We start from the raw sequence: 25641 nt of genomic DNA, 5'->3' as shown, positions 1-25641 counted from the left end.
CACAAATCATTTAAGTTAACTTGATTGTTTTTACAAATTTAAGTGGATTAAACAAAATAATTAAGCTGCCCCCCCCCCAAAAAACCTCAAGTATTGTGTTGATTCAGCTAAATTTAAAGTAATTTAAACAAGCAGCAAAAAAAATAATAATTTGAAGGTGTTATGGTATTATTAACATTTTCAAATGAGACCCTTTTTTATTTTATATACATACACAGTAAATGTCTTTTATTTAAGTTAAATTACATTTTATATTCAAATTTTTCATTATGCAGCATATATACTCTCTAAAGATATTGTAAAAATAGAATGTAATTAATTTTACTAATATGAATGTGTATTCTGTATTTATTTTATGTGTATTGTGCATTCTGCAGTGAATTGCTTTTTGTTAAATGGTTTACAGAAATTTCTAAATAATGAAGTAATTAATGGATGATGACCTGGAAGAAAATGACCAGAAGATTTAGGTTTTTTCACAGATAAGCTCACGTAGTTTGGGTTCAGAATGGTGTTTTAGGTATTTCTGACTGATTGTTGCTGGGAGCAAGTTTTATTTTGAGTTAAAGACTGCAAAACAAAATTGGGCCAATCAGCTGACACATACAGTATATCTGATGCAATCAAGTTACTGCCAGTTCCTGCGCATCTTTTTGGCTCCAAATTACAGCCTTTTTGCATTTGAGTCAAATTTGTGTATTGCAAATCATTTATTTACATTATATGGATTATAACTACTTATTTATATTACGTATATTCACAAAGGTTTTAATTGTCAATTAATATTAATTAGGGCTTTAAATTTGCATTAAAATATTTACATTTTAATTTTCTTAATATATAATGCTTTGAAAGTGTTTTTGCAGCTGCTTGTGAACATACATTGTTAAAATCAGTAATGGAAAACATCCATACACACTCATTCACACAAATACACTAGGGCTAATTTAGTTGATTCAATTCACCTGTACCGCATATCTTTGGACTTTACTTTTGTGGAAACCAGAGCACCCGTAGGAAACCCAAGCAAACATGCAAACTCCACACTGAAATGCCAACTGACCCAGCCAGGACTCAAACCAGTGACCTTCTTGCAGTGAGGTGAAGGTGCTAACCACTGTGAGCCACTGTGTTGCCCGTAAAGGCATTATATACATTATATTTCTGATAATGACATCTTCTAATCTTCAACAAAGAATTGAATTGACTCTCTCACAAGAAATTAATTAATCTGTCCCTCTTATGCATGGTGTGTGGTTTGCTAAACATGTTAAGCTTTCAGTCACTATCACAAACCTTAACAGAGTTATCAGTGAAAGTGTAAGACAAGAGTTTTGAAACCACTTAACTTGATCTTAATCAGTTTGGATTTGTTTGGTTTTGTCAACCTGAAATTTACTTAGTAATCCGGAGTTTGCTGAACCTTTTTTGAACTCAACAGGCCTCAGGACATTCTAAAATTATTGTTATTAATTTATATACTAACTACTAAACGAAAGATTAAATACAAAATATGACTAATTATGCCCCGAAAAATATGATTTTGCTTTTTGTTTTTTTCCTTCCTTTGGACTCGAAAATTGTTTTATACTTTGATTAAAGTTAGTCAGCCTTTTTAGTGATTTTAATTATTTCAGCACAAACAGAAAAGCAGAGAAAAGTGTAGTAATACTGTGTGACAGAGTGTTTCCACTTACAATAGCCAAAGGCCTGAGACTTCACAATTACTCTCTTCCAGCAGACAGAGAAAGAGAGAGAGAGAGAGTTTACATTATCATCAGAGTTGCAGGATTCATGTTTATGTTTAAATAACCACTGTAATTATTTGCTTGGACAATACAGTTACTTACACAGGCCGCTGCTTCAGCTTGTTTGAGGGAGACAAATGGAGTGTGTGGGAGAGAAATTGAACATGAAAACATGAGATGTTTTGCCTTATTTCGCGTGTGTCATGACATTCTTTGTCATCTGCGCGGCAAGAAGCTACAGATCAAAACAGAAAACACGAATCAAGCTGCAAATCCAAACCCTGAATTACGCAATATTTATTGCCACTGGAAATAGTTTTGGAAATTTGCTGCTGATTTTTCACAGACAGCGTTTGAAAACTACAGAGAGCGCATTTCCTCACATGTCTTTTATCCGGAGCTACAGACTCAACATTACATGACCCACAACTGTAAACAAACAATCCACACAATCTTTCATTACAATATTTTGCAGTCGACATGCATAAAAAAACTTCTCTGATGGCCATTCTAATAAAAACAAGGGATTGTGTGCATAGAAACTAACAAAGCTTAATAAAACACTTTAAACTAAATGCAAGATTAAAACAAATAGAAAATTTAAAAAAAGGATCCTCAGTACTTATACAAGTTAAAGCTCATTTACTGCAATAAATAAATACATAAATGGTCCTATTACAAGCAAACATAAATCAAAGAAAGAATCATAAGTACTTCTATACCTAAAAGCTCATGTACTATAATAAATAATGGTTCTATTGCAAGCTAAACATTACTTTATTATTAGTAGAAGTATTTTTTTCCATTTTAATTTTGAGAATTAAAAATTTTTCACACAAAAGAAACTATTTTTTAGACATGTAATAAAAATAGTTTTAGGTTTTGATAATTAAGCAATTAATCAGTTCTAAATTAGACTATTTTTATCAGAGAATATATTTTTAAGATCAGATGGTGTTCAAGCCAAATTTTATTTTATTAAAGGTTTATCTTTGTAATTTGATATATAGTTACTTTATTTGGTTACTTATAACCTTTATTGGGTTATTCATTTTAAAATTATGAATTTCAACAGTCAACTGATTTAACTGAAACAGAACAGTAGTATTATTATGCTTGCGTAATGTTGTTTTTGCGTTAGAAAGCTCATTTAAGCTCTTAATGTTACAAAAAAATGGAACTAGGATTCAATTTTATATTTTAGTTTTATTTTCCATTTGTTATTGTTATTGAACGGAAAAGGAAAAAAAAATACTTGACGACATGAAATAACATATTTCTATATTTGTACCTATAATAATATTGATCTTTTTTTTTATGTCAGCTTTAGACCACTTTAATATATCTAACTTAAACCACATTGGACCCTACTGATGTGGGACGGAAAGGGTCAAAAGTTTTACAATAGCAATTCAAACACCACAGAAAGACTTGAAAATATTGAAAGTTAAAGTAGGTATTACGACTTCCACTTTTCCAACACTGAATGAAATGCATGAGGAAGCCACCAAATGTACTCTTACTAAAAATACTCAATGACAACTAATACAACAAATCCTCAATGATACTCAATTTCCTGCCTAAGGCTCCAATGTAATAACTCTCCTATATTCCTCATGCTCTAAAATTGTTGTATAGATAACTTTAATTTATAGTGTTTGATGCTTTTTAATTATTGTTTTTACTTTGTTTATCATGTTATATAGTAGTATTTTTATTAGCCAATATTGATTGGAGTGTGTGCTTGACGCATTTCAGGGAATTGTGCTGCAATATCCCGTCCTGTCCAATTTTAATTAAACTAAACTACACTAAAAGACATCATTTTAAATATTCATTCCAGTAACTGAATTCTAAAAACATGCAATGTGGAGTGTACAGCATGTAAACACAAACACACACACATCTACACAAGCACACACACGCAAACACCATGAGCCCTGTTCTTCAACTAGTCCTGCCAGCTTTCCCTTAACCCCACATCAAAGGCCATCAATCTCTCCCGGTACAGAGGGAAAGCCAAATATTTAGAGAACGCCCAAGCCCCCATAAATCTGTTGTGGGAGAGAGCGGGGAGAACACGATACACCCCAAACACACACACACCTCGCTCCCTATCCCAGCGCGCTCCTCACCTCCATCAGCCGGAGGAGGACAGAAACACAGAAGAGGCTGAAGCAGAGAGAGAAAGGTGCACTGGGAGTCTTAAATTAGCTGGAGAAGTATATAGTGCCCCCTGCCTTTTAATATACACTTGCATAAAGCCAAACGTACAGCAAGGTGCAGAACTGCCATTTTAACGTGGTTATGGAATTTGTATTATTTCATTTTGCTCCTGGAGGTTTACTTATACTGCTTTTTATGCTAAAAACCAATATTAATGTAGAAAAACAATCATTTTCAACCCTCATCCCGACCCTTTTTGTGAAAATGTGTGATTTTAAGAGGTTGGTCTTAAAGTTTGACTGGCTAATGGCACTGCATAGGAAACAGCATTAAAAAATCATCACTATTGCACGTGTCTTGTTAATTATTTATGAAAAAACTATTATTCTCAGTCAAAGCATTATGAAATTAAGAACTTAGACATTCAATCCAGCTCCTGTCAGATACAGCAGCGCTGACTGCTTTGTCTGTCCAAATTGTCATTGCGATCTCACTTTCAAATGCTTCTGAGGGCTTCAAATGCTTCACTTTCAAAATTAATGCTGAGGGCAGTATAACAGCAACCATATTCATTCGGTTTCACACTAATGATATTTCCAGGTAAACTTTATAGGTAAATAAAGGAATGTTTTTGTACAGTTCTTTGCACAACACCAATTTAATACCACAAAATCACATTATGGTGTCTATGATTTGTTATTGAATATATTTTACTTATTGATATGGACAACTTTTTCAGTGCGGTCAGTTTTAGCTCCTTTTGTACGGTGCTGTACTTGTGATACAGAGCACTAAGGTTCGAGTCTTGTAAAAAAAAGATAAAAGCTATGTAAAATCAAGCTAAGTTTTCTAATGTTAAGAGGCGGGTCTTAAAGTGTGTCAGTCAATTGTCAGTGTTTTTTTAATTCAAATAAAGTTTTCAATTTATGTTTATTTATATAGCACGTTTTACAATGTAGATTGTGTCAAAGCAGCTGAACATAGTTCAGGTAAAGTCTAGATTTCAGAATAAAGATACATTTAGTTTAGTTCAATATATTTTTATATATAGTTATATTTAGTTTTATATATTGTGAAATCTACAAAAAAAATAACAAATATCAATAATTTACACATTTTCTTTTTTTAAACAATATCTAAGAGTAAACAAGAACATTCAAAAACCCTGTGTGTTTTAACTGGCTAATGCCACTGCATAGGGAAGAGCATCAACAAATCCTCGCTATTACAATGTCTTTGAACACACTTATTCACAATATTGTCAGTCAAAGCATTATGAAATATTACACATTCAATACAGCTGCTGTCAGATACAGCAGAACTGACTGCTTTGTTTTTCACCAAAACTCTCATTGCGATCTCACTGTCAAATGCTCCTGCATCCATAATTGCTTCTGTTTGCTAATGTGAACACATTTGCATTTGGTGAAGGCAAGAGTCTGCTATTGGGCAACAGAATGCCAGTGGGTGGAGCCTCTGCTCTAGAGGCGGAGTTTATGTACCACTGATGTTACAATCCACCTCATTTTTTATTACATAAAAACTATTTATAACAAGGAAGACATTTAAAGTGTCGATTTGCACAACACAAGTAAACATGTTTGACTGCAGTTAATGTTACGGGGCAGTGTAACGGCAACAATTTGTGTTCCTTTTCGCACTAATGATACTTACAGGTACATACTATGGACAAATAAAGGATTGCACAACACCAATTTAATACTACAAAAATAAATAATGGTGTCTATGTTTTTGTAACTGAATTTATTAGGTCACACTTTATTTTAATTGTCCGTTTGTTGAATTTATGTTACATTGCATCTCCATGCATACTAATTTTCATTAGAGTAAAAGTAGACTGTTAGGTTGGGGTTAGTGTAAGTTGACATGTACGTGCAAAGTTTCTTATAGTCAGTTAAATGTCTGTTGAAGGAGCAGCATCAACAGATTTTATGCTGGCAGTCTACTAATAAAAGAGAAAAGCTATATACAATCAAGGTAATACTATGCGTTTGCAGTGTTTATTCTTTTACATTTGCTTTTGAAAACATTATTGTTTGGGTTTAGGGAAGGGTCAGTGGTTCGGTAGATGAACTGTATTAGAAGCTCCCCCTTTTCATGGACATGTACAAGTAGTACATGTATATGAAACAGAACAAAAGTGACCCTACATATTTCAGATTTGCAATAAAAAGTGCCATATATGTATTTTTAGTCATCTGAAATGTGCTACAACTTATGCACGGATTTCCTGTGAGTCTGATGTTTTAATGGAACAAAGACTACTTATTTTTGTAAAATATTATGGCAACTTTGATTTCACATATCATGATCTCATTAAAGGGGATTTATATGGTGCCTCTTTTCATCATATAAAAAAGTCAGGTTTCTGTTCAAATTTAGTATTTATTGTCCCTTTAAATGCAAATAAGGCTTTTCAAAGAAAATGTGGATCTGTTACATGCTATTCTGGCAATCCAACAACAATAAAACAAAGTCTTGGAAATATTCTCAAAATAAGAAGTGACATACTTGCTACTGATATGCTACTAAGCATTTGTATAGACAATGACATTCTTCAGCACATTTCCTTCATAAATTCAATTCAGCTACAACACCATCAATGGCTCTGATCTCAGCACTCTATGGGAACTCTTTTGCTGGGTTCACACAAATTGCGAATTTAAGTATTCACGTGAGTAGATTACATTTAAAGTCAAGGTAAAGGGTAAACAGAGGCAGATTTCTGCTAGGTGGGTTGCAATCCCTGCACGCTTCCAATCCAGCAACTGTGTTCCATCAGCATTTGATTTACAATAACAAGGCTTGGTTCCACTCAAGTAGGCTGGCAAATATTCCAGACTATTTATTCCCCTTTCATTGGCAAACAATATGGTGTTTTGTGTAATAAAGAAAGGAATGCTGTACTGACAGGTCAGAGGTCGCATTAGGAGTAAATTGAGGGCAGATGAGGCCTAGTGGAGTGAAAGGAGGCGTGCGGAGGAGAAGCGAAGATGTTTGGCTCGCTCTGAACACAGAATGAGGAACCAGTCCTGAGCTGGAGGGCTCTTAGCACCACGGTGATAAATGACATGAGTTTATCCATCTTAAGGCTGACCACTTCAGCAAGAGCATGTCTATTGTACCTGAGAAACTATTTACCCGTGCATCTGTGACACTCTCTCACACATTCACACATACTCACATACACAGACTCTCAGCATCCACTTCATCTCTTTTTTCCTTCTTACACACACACACACACACATTATATTCAGTTGGAGTCAAAACTATTAGTTTGTGAAATACTGTGAAAAACCCCTTGCTCTGTTAAACATCATTTATGAAATATTTGAAAAAAGAAAAGGAAAAAAAAAAAAAAAAATCACAGGAGGGCTAATTCTGACTTCTGATATATATATATATATATATATATATATATATATATATATATATATATATATATATATATATAAAACGAAAACAGTCTGTCAGGCTGAGAGGGAACAAGCAACAAGCAGGGATTATAGTGTCGCTCTGTACATGTCCTTAAGAGTTTGCATTGTTTCCATTAGAAACAGACAGGAAAATTGATTCCATGGATAGAAAACAACAACCTCCGGCTCAACCTCTAGTCCGGATCAACTACAACTTCTTTGGGGATCTTGATGGGATAGAGAAACACCCCAGTCTTTTTAGAGATCAACCCTAACATTTCAGCTCAGGGCACTACCTAGACACAAATCATGTATTCTGCATGGGGCACCATAGGTAGGAACTTAATAAATATATCAATACTTATTTTCTCATTTAATATATATTATCATATAAAATAATACATTTTAATCTAAAATTACCCCATAATAAAATAATGGAATTTCAATGTAACATAAATTAAATTTTAAATAAATGCTTGGTGACTAATACCAATATTTTCTTTTAGTAATAAAAACATATTTTCAATTCACTTTATTATATTATAATTTATGCATAACATAAAAAGTTAGGGTAATAAGGCAAGTTATTTTATAACAATGGTTTGTTCCGATGACTATCTTATTCTGAAAACTTAGCTTAAGGGGCTAATAATTTTGATCTTAAAATGTTTTTAAAAAAAATAAAAACTGCTTTTTTTCTAACTGAAATAAAACAAACAAGACTTTCTTCAGAAGAAAAAAAATTCAAAAGGGGGCTAATAATTCTGACTTCAACTGTATATTGTTTTAATATGCAAGTATATATTATACTTAATATACATAAATATAGTGCTAAAGAAAGAAATTAAGAAACCTATTCAGAATTTTATCAGTTCTCTACATTTGCCATTAATTGATAGTTTTTTAGTAAAAATGTTATATATCTATTTTAGAAATTAGTGATCATCTCTCTTCTAATTTTTTAAATAAGCTAATTATAATTTAATGCATTTATTTGCAGTAAAGGAAAATAGGTTAATACAAATATTCAATCTTTTCGGACCTTAAATATATTAAGAAAAAATATATCAATGTTTTCCCCAATACTTCAGGTTATATATTGTTCTTTTCAGTATTATATATTGTTCTTTTGTCGATTTGATTACTTTGTTTCAATATATTTATTATTTTCGGATCAAAAATTTACAGAATAATTTCCTTATACCCTCCACCCCACTCCAACCCTCACAAAACCAAACACTTAAATGAACATAATTTTAAGATATCGAGCTGATGTGTAAAATAGAAGAAAATAAACAAGTAATTAAATAAACAATGATGACAAATAAAAGTTTTTTTTATCTTTTATTTGTCATTATTGTTTATTCGTTTACTTGTTTGGGCGCATTAAAGCTCCACATCAATATGCGGAATGATTCCATTTACCTGGTCATACAGGATTCATTGGAAATTAACGTGCAGATTAAACAGCTAAGGAAGCCCTACAGTTGGTGATAACAGAATGTAAAATTCCTGAGTCGGATGTCAAACCTGCTTTAAACCTGTATATTAACGAGAAACTACAAATGCAACTGTAGAAACAATAAATTGAAAGAATTGAAAAAAAAATTACCATTTTGAAAATAGACATGATCAGGTTGTACATATACTGTATGAGATGTACACAAGATGTAGAATTTTTATTATGCAGCATCAGAAGAGTCACATTATACCATCAGCATTTTCACTCAACGTAACAACTATATTAATCATATATTTCTTAGATGTGCCCCAAATCTTTTCAAACAGTGATTTTTTTTTTAAATATACATAATTTTTTATCATGAATATAAGATGAAAGTTCTCTAAGCCATACAATATGACTTTGTTTTTCTACTGATTTTCATTGTTTAGCAATACATTTCTTTGCTGCTTTCAAAGCCTCATTAATTAAACATAAAATCTTCTTTTGATCGAGCTGATTCATCCCCCTGTAACATAAATCTTGGATTACATGGAAGCTTAACATTAGCTATTTTGATAACAGCTTGTATTATATTTCTCTAATAGGTTTTCAGTTTGGAACATGTTCAAAGTAATGTACCAACTTGGGTTTCACATCTAAGGCAACAATCTAAATATAAATCACTTATCTTGTGCGATCGTTCAGGTGTATAATATACCCTATGTAAAATATTAAAATGTATTAATCCATGTCTACTATTAAATGAGAATGTTAAGGCACTTTTACAGATAAATTCCCAAGTATCTTAATCAAAATGCATTTCTTATTTTGGTTTGATTACTTGTATCTTTCCCAGTTGTAAGTTGCTTTGAATGAAGCCAAATGTTAATATAATGAATATTTAAGACATTTTTGTTAAATGATTGTATATAAAATATAACCTGAATACCTACCTTTAATAAATTTGGAGGAGACTAGAACACTGTTGTCCAATTCTTGACACCCATTTAGTCAACAGTGGCCCTGCTTCATCCTCTATCTGAGCATCCAGGAAAGGGCAAATTCAGGTGCTTCTGTCATCTCGCGCCATTAGTTTGTTGGTATTCTCGGCCGTCGTGCCCAGCCAAATGTCACCTCTCCAAAGGCCTCCATCTATTTTGTGTAAAAATGTCAATAATGAGTTATACAACTACAATATGGCAGAGGAATCTTTGCACAGGGGGTTTGTAACCTTTTTTCAATGCTGCAACTTTGCTTTAAAAAATTCGGGTATGTCTTGAATGTTCCCCCAGAGCGGCTTTTCTCCCCCCTCTGTTATTTAACTAACCGCCTCTCCTGTGTTTCTTTTCGGTGTTTATTCTTACAGCATTAATTCTAGCTTTCTTCTCTCTCTGTGTGGGCTTTGCAGAGAGAGCTCCCTTGTCTCAGTGTTTGACACGCGTCTTCCTGTGCGCCTGCCAGGACCACTGGGGACAGCAGAGGAACAAAGCTGTCCAGAGCACTGCCCGATTCAAACACACCTAGGCCACAAAGAAAACTCAGAGCGTCTGCACTCACCCACTTCTCCAACACTTTAAATCCTGATATTTTTAGGAGTCTGGAGAGTCAGATTTTTTTGCATTTATGAATTTGCTTGGATATGTGCCAAAAAAATGTCCTACAACATAACTACAAAAAAAGCAGCGCAACATTGATAAAATATGAGAATATAGAATTATTTCTGATCTTGTGATCATTTTTGATAATGTTGCTGAAGATGAATTTCATCACAGTAATAAATGGCTTTTAAAAATACATTTAAAAAAGAGCCATGTAATAAAGTTTAACAATAATAACAAAAATAATGTCTTTTTGATCAAATAAATGATCTTGATTGCTAGTTTCTACAAATTCTGCATTGTGAATGTAAAGAATATGTAATATAAAAGCATCTACCAATTTCTTTTTTAATTTACACACAATGACAGGTCATTTTTCCAGCTTTAATTCATCCTGAAATAAAATTTTTCATAATTTACTCACACTCCAAATCCATAAGACTTTAGATTCTCATAACACAAAACATTTTTTATTTCTGTCCCTCGACTGAAAGTCATAATATAGCTAATTAAGGAACATTATTTGTACCACTACCTTTTTTGAAAGTGTAGGGCTTCCTTGCTGTTTAATCTGCACATTAATTTCCAATGGATTCTACATGAACAGATAAACTGAAATCATTCAGCGTAGTGATATGGAGATGTAATGTGTTCAAAACCTGCCTGAACTACTTTAGCTGTGTGTTTATCTGAAAATAACTGCACACCTTAGAATGATTGTGTATGTATATATCTGTAAGTATGTACTCTATGTATATAAATGTAAGTGTGTATTTATACAAAATATTTCCCTAGAGAAATGCTCTTTTTATTAGCTTGTTTATTTATAACATGATCATCCTAAAATAGACAGGTAACAATGGATACTTGGTATACAGGGGCCGATTTAACCAATAAGCTATATAAGCTGCCGCTTAGGGCCCCAGGAAATCTGGGGGCCGCAAAATAATTACCTATAAATGATACTATAAATTATAAATAACATAGTTTTCTGGCATATTTTGGACAGTGAGGGTCTAAAAGTTTTTATTTGAGTGTAATTATTACAACTGCAAACTTAGACCAGTCTAGCAGTCAAATCAGTAAAGATTTAGTTTACAAAAACAAAATAGTTCATTTATTATATTTAGTTGTGAATTATCTCAAGAAAACAAATATTAAGATGAAATGTAGAAAATGATATTACATGATTTAAGAAAAAAACAGCAAACATTTTTTTCTCTTTTTTAAATATTTCCCAAATGATGTTTAACAGAGCAAGGACATTTTCACAGTATGTCTGATAATATTTTTTTCTTCTGGAGAAAGTCTTATTTGTTTTATTTCACCTTGGATAAAAGCAGTTTTCAATTTTTTAACACCATTTTAGGGACAAAATTATTTAAGTTTTTTTTTTCTTTTTTTGATAGTGTACAGAACATTGTTATACATTAACTCGCCCAATTACCCTAACCTGCTCAGGTAACCTAATTAACATAGTTAAGCCTTTAAATGTCACTTTAAACTGTCTTGAAAAATATCAAGTAAAATATTATTTACTGTCATCATGATGAAGATAAAATAAATCAGTTATTAGAGATAAGTTATTAAAACTATTATGTTTAAAAAAAAAAAAAAGTGCTCTCTGTTTAACAGAAAACAGGAAAAAAAAATTAATAGGGGGGCTAATAATTCTGACTTCAACTGTGTGTGTGTGTGTGTGTGTGTGTGTGTATAAATATATAAATATACACATTCATTCATACACACACATATATTATTACTCAGCTCAAACATGCTTCACTGTCAAAAAAGGGTTGCTTCCTTACATTTTTTCATTTAAGTCATATTAAACTGACTTTCAACTGACTTTTTATGACATGTTCATCCAGTAAAATTATTTTTAAAAACAACAAATGTAATATAACTTAAAACATCGAGTGAAAACTTACTTATTTTAATAATATCAAATAACATAAACATATATTGTCATGACTATTGAATTATTAATATAGATAATATTTACATTTTTGAGTTTCTCTGACCAATTTTGAATGCTGCATTAAAATGTCCTCAGATAAACGTTTATGTGAATGTAAGCCTAAATCAACACTTTAAAATGATCATGTCTGCAGAACACTTGCATTAAACGGCTCAATTCTTATTTTCCTACCCTCATCGATTAACACTACAACCACAGATTTACTACAATTAATTCATAATTAGCCTATGGGTAAAGTAGCAAAAGCAGAAAAAAAACCACGTGTCGTTTATGTTATACATGTTATTAAACCATTGTTAAACTATTGTTAATTTTTGTAAACAATTGTTGTTTTGTCCACCATACATTCTTAGCATTTGCACAAACCCTGAATGCCTAAAACCCCATTACTACAGTAGAAATCACTGTAACATATACCCTCAAGTAGCTACAACATTTATAAACCAGCTGCAAAGCCAACAAGATAATACTTCAGCTACATCATTCCTCTTTCTCCTTCACCTCCTCATCTCTCTCCTGAAGCCAACAGCCCCCTCCGCTGGGCCGGGGAGGGTCTCTGTGCACATAATTACTCTTCGCTGATCCTAATAGCACATCACAGACACCGGCACTTCAGCCACCCTCCGTTCACAAGCACCCGGTCAGAGACGTTCGTTACCCCCTGTGACCCCCCCCACTCCAGCACCCAGAGCGGGACCCCCAACATCTTCCACCCCCAACACCCAAACGCTGGCCCCCTTGCACATGCATTGTCCCCTGGGGTTTAATTGGAGCGATGTTCCCTATTGTGAGTGCACTCAATGGTAGTGGAGAAGCCCATTGTGGGAGTGAATGAGGCCAGGAGTGTTCATTAGGTCCCGCGGCTGAATGGGTCTATCTGAGGGTGAGGACCATGACATAGAGCGTCCCAGACCTCCGTGGAGGGTGAAACCATGCACCGGCGCTCCAACATACAGTGACGCTTGGCCTCATGAAAGGCCTGCGATGGTGGGTTTATTTGTTATGGGGGCTTTTGTAGCTCTGAGATTGATGAATCATGGAAAGAAAGAGGAAAAGAGAGGACTGGATGGATGATACCTGAGAGAGGAGCTTAAAGGATTCAGTTCATTTCAGTGTGTGGAAGTAACTTAACTTGCGAGTGTGTGTGCAGATGATGGCATTTTTTGGCCAATTATGTTGCCTAAAATATATCATTCAAAACATTGGAAGTATATGTATGTGCATGATTCTATTGTTGTGATAGTTTTTTGTATTGTGTCTGAATGTGGACTTAGTAGTCTGAAATAAAAGGATGATGAATGATGTATACATATATTTGGGCAACACGGTGGCTCACTGGTTAGTACTGTCACCTCACAGTAAGAAGGTTGCTGGTTCGAGTCACGACTGGGTCAGTTGGCATTCCTGTGTGGAGTTTGTTCATGTTGGTTTTCCTCCTATGCATGTATATACATACACATACAGTTGAAGTCAGAATTATTAACCCCCCTGAATTATAAGTCCCCTTGTTAATTTTTTTCACCAATTTCTGTTTAACGGAGAGAAGATTTTTTTCAAAACATTTCTAAACATAGGTTTTAATAACTCATCTCTAATTATTTTATCTTTGCCATGATGACACTTCTATACAGCTTAGTGACATTTAAAGGCTTAACTAGGTTGATTAGGGTAACTAGGCAGGTTAGAGTAATTAGGCAAGTTATTGTATAACAATGGTTTGTTCTGTAGACTATTGAAAATTTTAATACTATTCTATACTAATAATTTTGACCAAAAAAGGTATTTAAAAATTAAAAGCTGCTTTTATTTTAGCTGAAATAAAACAAATAAGACTTTTTCCAGAAAAAAAAAATTATCAGACATACTGTGAAAATTTCCTTGCTCTGTTAATCATCATTTAGGAAATATTTAAAAAGGGGAAAAAATTCAAAACACACACACACACACACACACACACACACACACACACACACACACACACACACACACACACACACACACACCACACACACACACACACATATATATATATATATATATATATATATATATATATATATATATATATATATATATATATATATATATATATATATATATATATATAATTATTAGCAAACTGTATTTTCCTTATGAATGGCAAATTATATAGTTTATGCTTCTTGTTTAGGCGAGTATTAAATTATGAAAAAATGTTTTAATTAATTTCACATTGATTACAAATTTTGGGAAGATGTTTGACATATGTTGTATTTTCAATATTTTCAAAATGTATACATTATAGCAATAGAAGAGATTCAGTTGATGTGGATCATCCACATCATGAGGCAACAGAGAAATTAAAAGTAATCCACACTCAAAATATATATAGATTGCTCGTTCAAACTACTTATTTAAAATAAGTTGAAACAACACATTTCTTGAGATTTCATTGGGACAACTTAACATTTTTATATCCAATCCACATAAATTTGTTAAAAGTGTTAAGTTAACTTAATCAATTTGTGTTGGGACAACATGAACAAATTGTGTGGAACCCTGCAGTTTTTACAGTGCATAGATAAAAAACGAATAGACCAATTAATTTAGAAACTAATTTTTGTGTAATAAAATGCAATGACACAGGGAAAAAGTACTAAACACACGACAAATGGAAGGTGTAAAGGGGCATGGAATGCCCAGACAGCAGCTGAAATGTCTCAGTTAGAAAACACCTCTTGCATGCGACTCCATACTCCATACAAGCGGTGTCTTAAAGCTGTCATTACCAAAAAATTTATTTTATACAAAGTATTGAATACATTTCAGAAGTTCAGTACTTTCTTCTTGTGTAAAACATAACTATAAAAAAAGGTTTATTTGTATATTCAGATTGTTTGTACCTTTATAGAAATCTGGTGCAAATTTATGTCAGCAGCACCATTAGAACAATATTCATGAGGACGAATCTTGACGTGTTCACTCATTTTTTACCCGCTGTATATGTTGGGGCAGAAAATGCATGAGGAGATGCATGAAAGGCGGCAGTCATCGCTGCAGTCTCTGATATGAGTGAATTCTTGGTTTGGCAACAACAGCTGGGCATTTCCGCACCTCTGCAGACTGCAGCTGGCACGTTTCCATTCAGCTGGCATAAAACCAAACCCTTCAGCAGGGTTATGGTGCATCATCCAGGACTGAGCAATTTAAGCAATTATAAAACAGGACCTGGATTATGCTTATCGACTTTTCAGAGCAAAAACAATCCAAGTGTTTTATAGATGTCGTTTTCTACATAAAACACTGCAAGAGCAAAATTGAGCTTTAAACATTAATCCTGCAACACAGGTTAGTTCAACCTGTCCTGTAGCTTGTCATGTACAATGAATCATTTACTCACCCTCCTGACAAACAATCTCACCCTGCTAGTTGTCTTTTAAAGCTAAACAGTGTATGGGTCTAACTTTGATGACCCAGAACGTAAACCAAGCCTCTAAGATAAACTTACTGAGCTTCCTGCACCCAGACTGCAGTGACTCGAGGCCCGCCAGTCTCCGGCCGTCCCATCACTGGAGCCACAGTCACGGAGCAGTCCTGACAAACACCAGCCCTCATCCTGACAAACGTCACCCGTACAACCCTGCCATTGAAGTTCACAGAGGACTTGCTCTCTTACATCCGATGGTTGTGGCCTGGAAAACAACGTCAAAGCCGGAGGTCATGTAAATGAATATACACACACAAGTGGGGCTTAAATGTAATGTCAATCTGACATCATAACTAGTGAGGCGTCTTATTCATTAAATACACAAACAGAGTGTCTACCAGGCACTTTCCAAGAATAGAGTGCAAAACAGAGTCTGAAACTCTTTCAGAAACTTATAGTAAACAATACATATTTTTTATTTTCAAAAAATGGTCAGAGGTTGAATATGCTGATCATCAACCTCAGGATGTCAAGAATTATTTAGTTCTTTTTATCTTATAGATGAACTGCAATTGTTGCAACTCTTATTCAAATAAATAATACTGTAATTTACCATACTATCAATAAACATTTATAAAATCATGACGGCATTTGTTTATAATTCAACAGATAACTGGGTTATTCTGTGGACAATAAGTAACTTTGCAACAAACAGAGCCTAAAATAACTCTTACTAAAGCACCAGATCTGAGCAAAATTCAGTGATGGTAAAGTAAATGAGACAGAGTTACTCACCAGTTAGACAGTAACAGTTTTGCTTTTATAAATGTCTGAGAATGCAATACTTCTCAATTGTAAAGTATATTAATGTAATCTGAAGCATATCACAATGACTTTTTTTGATGAGAAGGGTTTATTTAAAAAAAAACCTGTCACCAAAATAACTACTATAGGGTTTCAAAGAAATAAATTAATAAATATCCGTTCTAAATAACACAGTTCAACTGTAACAATAATAATGATAATATAATTATTATTACAATAAGTAGATATCATCACAGTCAGATGTTTCAGAAATTTAGAAAACTATTGTTGTTGTTTACAAAATACTGTACACAATTTCTTGGGCTGCAAAAAAAAATTTTAATGGCTGATAAATTAAAGAAAAAAACTATTTGAAGGTATGGCAAAATGTAACACATTAGCAAACTTTTATTTAATATTAGGAGACTATTAGAGACAGGGGCAGCACAGGACAGTGCACAGCACAGGGTCAGTTGGCATTTCTGTGTGGAGTTTGCATGTTTCCTCCACAGTGCAAAGACGTGCGCTATAGGTAAAATGAACAAGCTAAAGAGAGATAGAGATAGCAAAATTTGTTTAAAAAATTGTAAAGTTAGTTACACTAAGTGCAAAATCTGTTAGGAGATCACCAATTTAAAGTGTAATCTGATATTTAACAGACAGTACAAAGAATGTAACGACTACTAATTGACATATAGGCACAAAAAAGATTTCCTGTTGCTCTAATACACAGGTGTCAAATAAAAGGGCCGCAGCTCTGCACAGTTTAGATCCAACCCTAACTAAAAACACCTGATCAAACTAATTGAGTCCTTCAGGCTTGTTTGATACAGGTAAGTGTGTTGGAGCAGGGTTGGAACTAAACTATGCAGGGCTTCGGCCCTCCTGGAATTGAGTTTGACACCCCTGCTCTAATAGGAGAGCATGGTGCTAACAATGCCAAGGTTGCAAGAACTGACAAAATTTGTATGTTCAAATTTAGTTCAACACTGTAAAACACAATAAATTAAGGTAACTCAAACTATTTGTGGAAACTGATTGCAACAAACCATTTAAGTTGAAAAACTAATCCTAATAAGTACTGTGAACTTAATCCATTTGAGTAAACGAAGCAATTTGAGCACAACTCAAACCAACTGAGTACTGTAACACCCAATGAGTGAATTCAACTCAAACTGTTTGAGGAAAATTGCTACAAACCATTTGAGCTAAAAAAAAATAATAATAATAAAAAAAATTTATATATATATATATATATATATATATATATATATATATATATATATATATATATATATATATATATATATATAGCCTATATGAGTACTGTGAACTTACTCCATTTAAGTTGAAGTAATAAGGTTTTTAATTAACTCATTACCTTCAACACTGAGTTTAAAGCTCTTTTCAAATGAGTAGAATTACCTTTCAGTAAATTTTATTTAATAAAGTTGACTGTTGGGTTTTACAGTGTAGCAATAATTTTAATCATTTGAATTAGCATTTATTTTACCTAAAACATCTACTAGTTCTCGCAATAAATAAGTCTTTAATTTTTTTAAAAACAAATAAATAAATCTACCACATTCATGGAAAGTGTCACCACCAATGAAAACCAACACAATGATTTGTATGTCTCCCCAACACAGCGGTCTTTCCTTCTTGCAGTCAGTGTTTATTTTACTCAGTGAACTACAGAGGAAGTGTAGAGTAGCCCACATCAATACACACACGCACTCACATTTACATATACGCATTTTACAAACGCTTTTATCCAAAGCAAATCATGAGGAACAAAAGCAATTTGTCAAAGGATCAACAACAACCATAACATACAATGTCAGGTTTCTCAGAATAGTAGGCAAACTTCATCCCCCAAACTTGCACATTAACATACACTCAACATTTCCAGCTCACAATGAAGACCTGTCATACTGAATTTGAAACACACTTTTATTTAAAGGTCTAAATAGCATCTGGATTGAATGGTACATGCTACAGTGCTTCAACAACTGGCATTTGTGTTTTGTGTCCCCCTTCTATGTTTTGTCCTTTCCTGTTTAGCCTGGGCGTCTGCTGGGCGTCTGTGGGCAGTAAACAAAGGAGGGCTACGTAACCACTGTGGCACGCTCAAAGATGGGATGGTTTTCATTGTGGTAGAAAACCCAAGGCTGACCAGAAACTTGCAATATTAAATTGATGTATTTTTGACAATATCTGTATTATCCAAGTTGTTGGAATACTCAAATTCTGGAAAATCAGAAAATTATACTTTAATAAAATTGTCTTTTATAAAATGTTACAATTTTAATTCTTAATTATTTCACTAAATACTGGAATTGCAAATAGGAATTTACATTTCATTCAATTTACATGATATTAATTTGTTCTAGGTGACACGGTGGCGCAGTGGGTAGTGCTGTCGCCCTACAGCAAGAAGGTCACGAAGGTCGCTCGGCTGCGTCAGCTGGCATTTCTGTGTGGAGTTTGCATGTTCTCCCATGTTGGCGTGTGTATTCTCTTGGTGCTCCGGTTTCCCCCACACGTCCAATGACATGTGACTTGGGTATGCTAAATTTGTCCGTAGTGTATGTGGTATGTATGTAAATAAGTGTGTATGGATATTTTCCAGTGATTGGTTGCAGCTGCAAGGGCATCGGCTGCGTAAAACATATGCTGGATAAGTTGGTGGTTCATTCCACTGTGGCAACCCCAGATTAATAAAGGGACTAAGCCGAAAAGAAAATGATTGAATGAATAAATTTGCTCTAATCATCATTGGGAGCACATCATCAACATGCACACCCACAAACCATTTCCATATAAGTACTATCAGCACGAGCTCTCATGTACAGCAGTTTTTACTGGCACTCTTTGCTAACAGATCATTTCAATATTCAAATTAAAGGCACAGAACCTCATTTAAAGCCAAGTGTGCCTAAAATGCAGTCGAAATTCAAAAATGGGCCAAGACCATATGCTACATTCTGTACAGAATCCATTTCAGATTCAGTACAAACATAGTATTTATTACTCTGAAATAATACAGTACAGTAGGGTAATTAATAATTATAATAATAATTTAATGAACAGTTGCAGGTTTAATTTAGGGTTTCACGGTGGACCAGTGGGTAGCACAAACACATCACAGCAAGAAGGTCGCTAGTTCAAGCCTAGGCTGGGTCAGTTGGCATTTCTGTGTGGAGTTTGCAAGTTCTTCCAGCCTCTAATTGTAAGCTAAATTGTCTGTAGAGTAGGTGTGTGAATGAGTGTGTATGAATGTTTTCCAGTGATGGGTTGCAACTGAAAGGGTATTCGCTGCGTAAAACATTTGCTGGATAAGTTGGCGGTTCATTCTGCTGTGGTGACCCCTGATTAATAAAGGAACTAAGCCGAAAATAAAATGAATGAATGAATATTTTCATTACTTTTGTTTGATCTCATTTATGGAAGCTTTTATTTTTCTGAAGCTTGAAACGTAATAACAATGGATAAATTAGTTTACATATATCTGAAAACACTGTTCAGATGTTATATTTCAGACTTTTATTAGGTATTTGCTCTTAAACTGCTCCTGTATGTAGCACTAGTTTCTTACATATCTCTTCCAAAGCCTTCAGGTTTTTTTTTTTGATGTGATTTTTGACTAACAAATAAATAACTGAAATCATTCAGCGTAATGACATGAAGCTGTAATGCACTCAAAACCTGCCAGAAGTACTTTAGCTGTGCGTTTATCTGAAAAATAACTGCGCAGAATGCTCATCAGAATCAAGCATTTAGCCACTACACAGTGTTAACATGTACAACCCCAAATTAGAAAGTTGGGACAGTATAGAAAAATCGAATAAAAAAAGAAAGTGACTTCTAAATTTACTTACAAAAAACATAGTTTAATGTGTTCCTCATCATTTTGTTTGTTAGTTTTTATTTTCAAAATAAACACGTATTTACATTTTTGTTCTTGCAACACATTTCAAATAAAGTTGTAACAGTAAACCATTTACCTCTTTGTAATGTTCCTGTTCCTTTAAACAAGACTTAAAAGACGTGAATTGAAGACCCAGAGTAGTGAAGTGTTTCAGGTGTAATTTTGTCTAATTTGTCCTGCAAACAAGTCTTAAGGTGAGCAACAGTACAAGATCTTTGTTGTCACTTCAATATGCACTACACATTCTCTATTAGAGACAGGTCGGGACTACAGGCAGGCCAGTCTAGTACCTGCTTCCTCTTCCTTCGCAGCTGAAAAGAAAATAAATGAATGAATGAATGAATGTTTATTTAGAAGCAATACATAAATACATTTGTTTTCTGGTTCTTTAACCACTCTTTATTCTGGCTCATATTTTGGTATATATTATCATATATACCATGGCTGAAACTTTGAATTGTTAGCCATTCTTGAGATTAGTTCACATTTTTCATGAATGACGATTTTTCCCTAATTTGTAAGTCCCTGTGGATAAATCTAAATAAAATAACTGTAATAATAATTATTATTGAATGAATTAAAGAAATGTGAGCCATGTCCACATCAAATCATTTACACACAGGTTTTTACTATCACAGCCCTGTTAAATTTCCACCTCACCCTCATTCCTTCACTTGTTTTGGACCAAATCAGCATTTCTAACTGTTGCTTTTCTCTTTGCTCTTTAATTTCCTTCCCTTTTAAATTCTTCAGCTCTTTTAACTGATTTTTGCCACCCTCTGCTCAGTCAAACCCTAGAGTAAAACCCTAGACCGCCTCGCCTTTTTCGTCCAAATCTCTCAATTGCCATCCGCCCCCTCCCCACTCCAACAGTTTGATCTACTAAGAGCCGCACTCTTCACTTTTACAGTGACATCTGTGATTAGAAACCATGTTTCTGCCCACCCACGTGCTGCACATCACACGCAGAACAAGCTGTTGGAGATGTAAAGACACCGCGTTCTGCCAAAAGCATGTACAAACGTCACTGTGTGACCCTGAGATCTGGCTGACAGGACCATCTAGGGATCACATAGTGGGGTGTGGGATTTAATAAGCAGTCAGAGAGCATGAAACGCATTGCTTTGTTTGTTTTGCTGCCTTCGTACTGTAAAAATCCTAAAGTGACTCTCAGCGCCCCCTCTTTCATTGAGAAGTATCTGCAGAACAAATGTTCCCCACACTGGAGCTGTTACTGACCACACGGTAGAGGAGGACGAGAGAGAGTGTGTGAGCTTGTGTGGTGCTGAAACGGGCTGATGTGTGAACACACACACACAGAGCTTGAGGGCCGTGGGGTGTGTGTAAATGAGCATTATCCTCTCTGCAGCCCCTCACATCCTGACTCACGCCACATCACAGAACCAGACCCAGCCAGTCAACGCTCATCCAGCCATACATCTGTCCCGGAGCACTGAGACGACTGAAAAAGACAAACCGAGAGGAGAGCATGAGAGAGAGGCATTCGCGGCAGCGTGCTGGATAGAGGAGTGATGGAGGAAGGATGGGTAGAGAAAAAAGGATACAAAGACAGAAAGTAATAGGGGACTCCAGCTGTGTCCCATTAGAGGTGGAGCACAGGAGGTGGTTGGGGTTGGCAGGGGGCAGTGTCCAGGAAGTGCTAAGAGGGACATACAGCGGTCTGGACAAGGGTTTTATTAGACAAACTGCCCTCTGTCTCTCTCCCTCTACGCCCTTGGGCCAAGCATGGGCTACACCAGTAGAAAACTATTAGAGCTGTGGAACTGAGGCCGGACCACCCAGAGACACACATATTATAATGGCTACCAGGAGGAAGTCCTGCCATCAGGCCTGCAGCTGGAGAGAAAAAGAGACAGAGTGAAAGAGAATGTGGATGAGGCAGACGGAGAACGAGGGATAGATAAAGGAATAAAAGAGGCAAACCGCTGAGGTTTTGCCACTTGTGAACACAGCTCTCCTTTGATTTTTTGCTGTCTGTTGCATTTAAATCAAACATTCCCCCCCCGATGCCTTTGCTAATCTTGAATTTCCACACCCTGTTGCTGAGAAAGAGACGCATGTTGAAATGCCTTGCGTGCTTACATCACAAGAGAAAATGCGCGCGGAATCTGAGGGCTTTAAGAAATGCACGCGCCTCCGTGAATGGAATTTCCCGCCATTATTCTGACAAGCAGGCTAACGATTATCGTCGCGGCCCGAGGGGTGAAATACATATTCAAAGCCAATAATTCCTTTGGTATGCCTGTATTAGCATATTCATCACTATCGCCTTAGGTAACGTAATCAAAGTTTTTAAATAGCGGTATCTTGCTTTTAAAAGTAACTGAACCGCGACGCGCATATGTGGAGAATTTGACACAGCCACCCTCCGTGTTAACATTCCGGAGCAGGATGTGTATACCGGTAATGAGGCTTGGCTCGGACTTCTGAGATCCTTTCCTCCATTGTCTTTGATCTTCTCCATCTGAGTTGTATATTGTACCGTCCAAACATGCGCACCGTCGCTGTCTTTGCAAACCACAAGAATGTTTGACTAAATAACCCAATTCCTCGGCAGGAGTCTTGGAAAAAAAAGTATAGCTGAGGTAAGGGCGGAAATGTGTTCGCAGGGTCAAGTTAGAGATGAGAAAGACGGTAGATGTTTGGGCGGGACTCATTTGTTACCATGGTAGATTCTGTTACCTCATCCAAATATAACAGACTAGGGTGGACCCATGCTAAGTCTAGCTTTTGACAATTCTGTCTGAAAGAATGAGAAAAAAACATGGTAAAAGTGGTATGTTATTAGGAATTCAGCGTTCGTCGTTTTCATTTGGAACCACAGGATGGCCAGTTATGCGTGCAAAAGCAACCCAATATAAACACTTAGAAATATACATACGCATATAACAAAATGTACATATATATTTTTTTTATTTCTGTTATATGTTGGCAAAGCAAATAAGGGAGGAATCTAAATAAATATTAATAATAAGTTTACAGCATATGAAAATGAAACAATTGCATCATCATCATTGACACATGTAACGATGCATAAATGCAGATCCATATAGTCAGCCTATTTAAAGGGGTGGTTCTGTTTTCTCTGCAGTTATAAGCCTCAAATTATAAGATTCAAATACTGTTGAAATTTTTTGCACGATTTTGTGCTGGATTAGCTTGTAAATACCTGCTACATTGTTGTCAAAATGCTTATCATACTAGTTTTTGTTTTCAGAAATGTATGTTTATTTATAAATGTGCATTTAAACTGTTAGTTAATAGAGTTTTATATATCATATAATGAGATTAAAATTTTAGAAATATAAAAAAATACTTTTTTAAATGCTAATTTATTATTATCCATCATAAAAAAAACATAAACACAATAAAAACAAACAAATAACAAAACCGGTTTAAATGAAAACCTTTAGCCTACAGGAAAATAACAAACTGGCCAGCTCATATCCTCAGAATTTGAGTCTCTTTTGAATTTAAAAGCTCTTAAAAGAAACTCTTTTATAAAAGAAGCCTAGCTACCAATAAAAGACATGAGTTATTAAAACACAATGGCCTCTATGCACAGTTAGTTTTTTTCAGCCAATGATGAACTTCCGGTAAAAGCTTTATGCAACTATTTTCAATTTCATAAAGTTCCTTTTACAGCATCGATGTTGTAATGCAATTCAAATATAATCAGTTAAATAGACTTAAGCATCCATTTGGTTGTTAAAACATAAAACGAGGCGCCACCATTAGCAGCATGCTGGAGCAGAAAATCCATCGTAATTACTCGGGTACAATTAATTTCCATATTTTAAAGACATGGCACAAAAAAATATAATTTAATGCAGTGCTTCTTGATTGGTCTAATACCAACTTTATATCGCATCTCAGCCACACAGTATAGATTGCTTTTTTAAAAAGAAATCAAATCTTAAACGTTGTGATTATGTATGGAATGACAATTCACCGTAAGCCCTGGGGCTGGCTGACTGCAGTTAAAAGTTTGTGTGCATTGCTTCATTAAAAAAAGCAAAGAAACACACCCACACACGCACTTCCACACGCACAAACACACTTACACACACACATAATATGAAAGACTAATATGATACTAGTTTTCAAAAACAACATTATAAGATCAATAGGCTGTCTTGAAAGCAAAAAAGGCACAACTGTTTTCATTCATTTTATAATCATTTATATAAGGCTTAAGAATTTTAACAAAAACAAAAGCACTTAGATTATTTTCATTTTTTAAATCCCAAAAAGTGTTTAATTTCAAGAAAAGAGCAACACAGCGCACCTTTCAAAAATGCATCTTTCACCTCAGTCTCGGAGTTCACTTCAAAAACTGAAGCTTATTCATTCGCAGGTAATTATTAAACCACCAAAAGCTGTCCAACACAAAGATTTACGGAGAAGGTGTCCCTGCCAGAAAGCAAAGTGTTGGGAGGGTTTATTCTCCCTCTGGCCACATTGTCACACTCACGTGGTTGGTCTCTTGCTTAAACCTCATCCTGTCCAGTTTAATGCTATAGGCTCCCTGACGGAGGCCAGGTCGAAAGATTTAATACTTAAGCTATTCAATCATTAAGGTGTTTTATACATCTAGCCTCGGCCTTCTCGCTCCCTCGTAAAAAATAATATTTGTCTTTCCAACTGTACTGTGAACCACAAAGTCCTTATATTTTATTTTCATCTGTGCTGTAAAACCTTGTTCTTGCCCTCAGACCCACCCGGCCATGGGCAATTACCTTGTTCTGTAACTGTACTGTGGTGTGTGATCATGTATGTGTATGCGGGTCTGAAGATGTATGAGCTGAGCTGTGGGGAAGCCACACTCTGGGCAGGAGGTCAAGGCTACTTGAGATTGCGAGTGTGTGTAATATGGGCTTTACCTTCCTTTGGCCTGGCACACAAATGCACGCATACACCAGCACGCATTTGCAGCCATGTTTTTCCAGGTTTGAGACGTTACTGCTTCTGTGGTGGTAACAAAAAGACAAGCTGTAAATGAAGTGTGAGTTGAAGTTGTACAGAGTGAACAAGTGTAGAATAAGAGGTGGAATTAAATACATTGAAGAGAGAACACACCTGGGCCCATGACCTGGGATTTATCA

The 25641-nt window shown here is 34.9% G+C and overlaps 2 long non-coding RNA genes across 10 annotated transcripts in view; both read right to left on the bottom strand.

Annotated features, from left to right (window-relative positions):
• si:ch211-120j21.2 overlaps window positions 1-10244 on the bottom strand; it is a 238318-nt gene extending 228074 nt beyond the window's left edge. For all 9 annotated transcript variants that reach the window (XR_002459373.3, XR_012384247.1, XR_012384251.1 and 6 more), the window contains exons 1-2: window positions 10027-10244; window positions 9749-9947 (exon numbers count right to left, since the gene is read on the bottom strand). This is a non-coding gene — a long non-coding RNA (si:ch211-120j21.2). The remainder of the gene's footprint in view (window positions 1-9748; window positions 9948-10026) is intronic.
• Window positions 10245-18241: 7997 nt separating this feature from the next.
• On the bottom strand, window positions 18242-24873 carry LOC141375618 (uncharacterized). The gene is made up of 3 exons (XR_012384239.1): window positions 24825-24873; window positions 21755-21977; window positions 18242-20826 (listed from the first exon to the last, which is right to left on the bottom strand). It is a non-coding gene; the product is annotated as an uncharacterized lncRNA (long non-coding RNA).
• Between the last annotated feature and the right edge of the window lie 768 nt (window positions 24874-25641).

Source organism: Danio rerio, chromosome 8 (genome assembly GCF_049306965.1).
Source record: "Danio rerio strain Tuebingen ecotype United States chromosome 8, GRCz12tu, whole genome shotgun sequence".
Lineage (NCBI taxonomy): Eukaryota > Metazoa > Chordata > Actinopteri > Cypriniformes > Danionidae > Danio > Danio rerio.
Note: the sequence above shows the minus strand (reverse complement) of the source record. Positions and strands in the feature narration are given on the sequence as shown.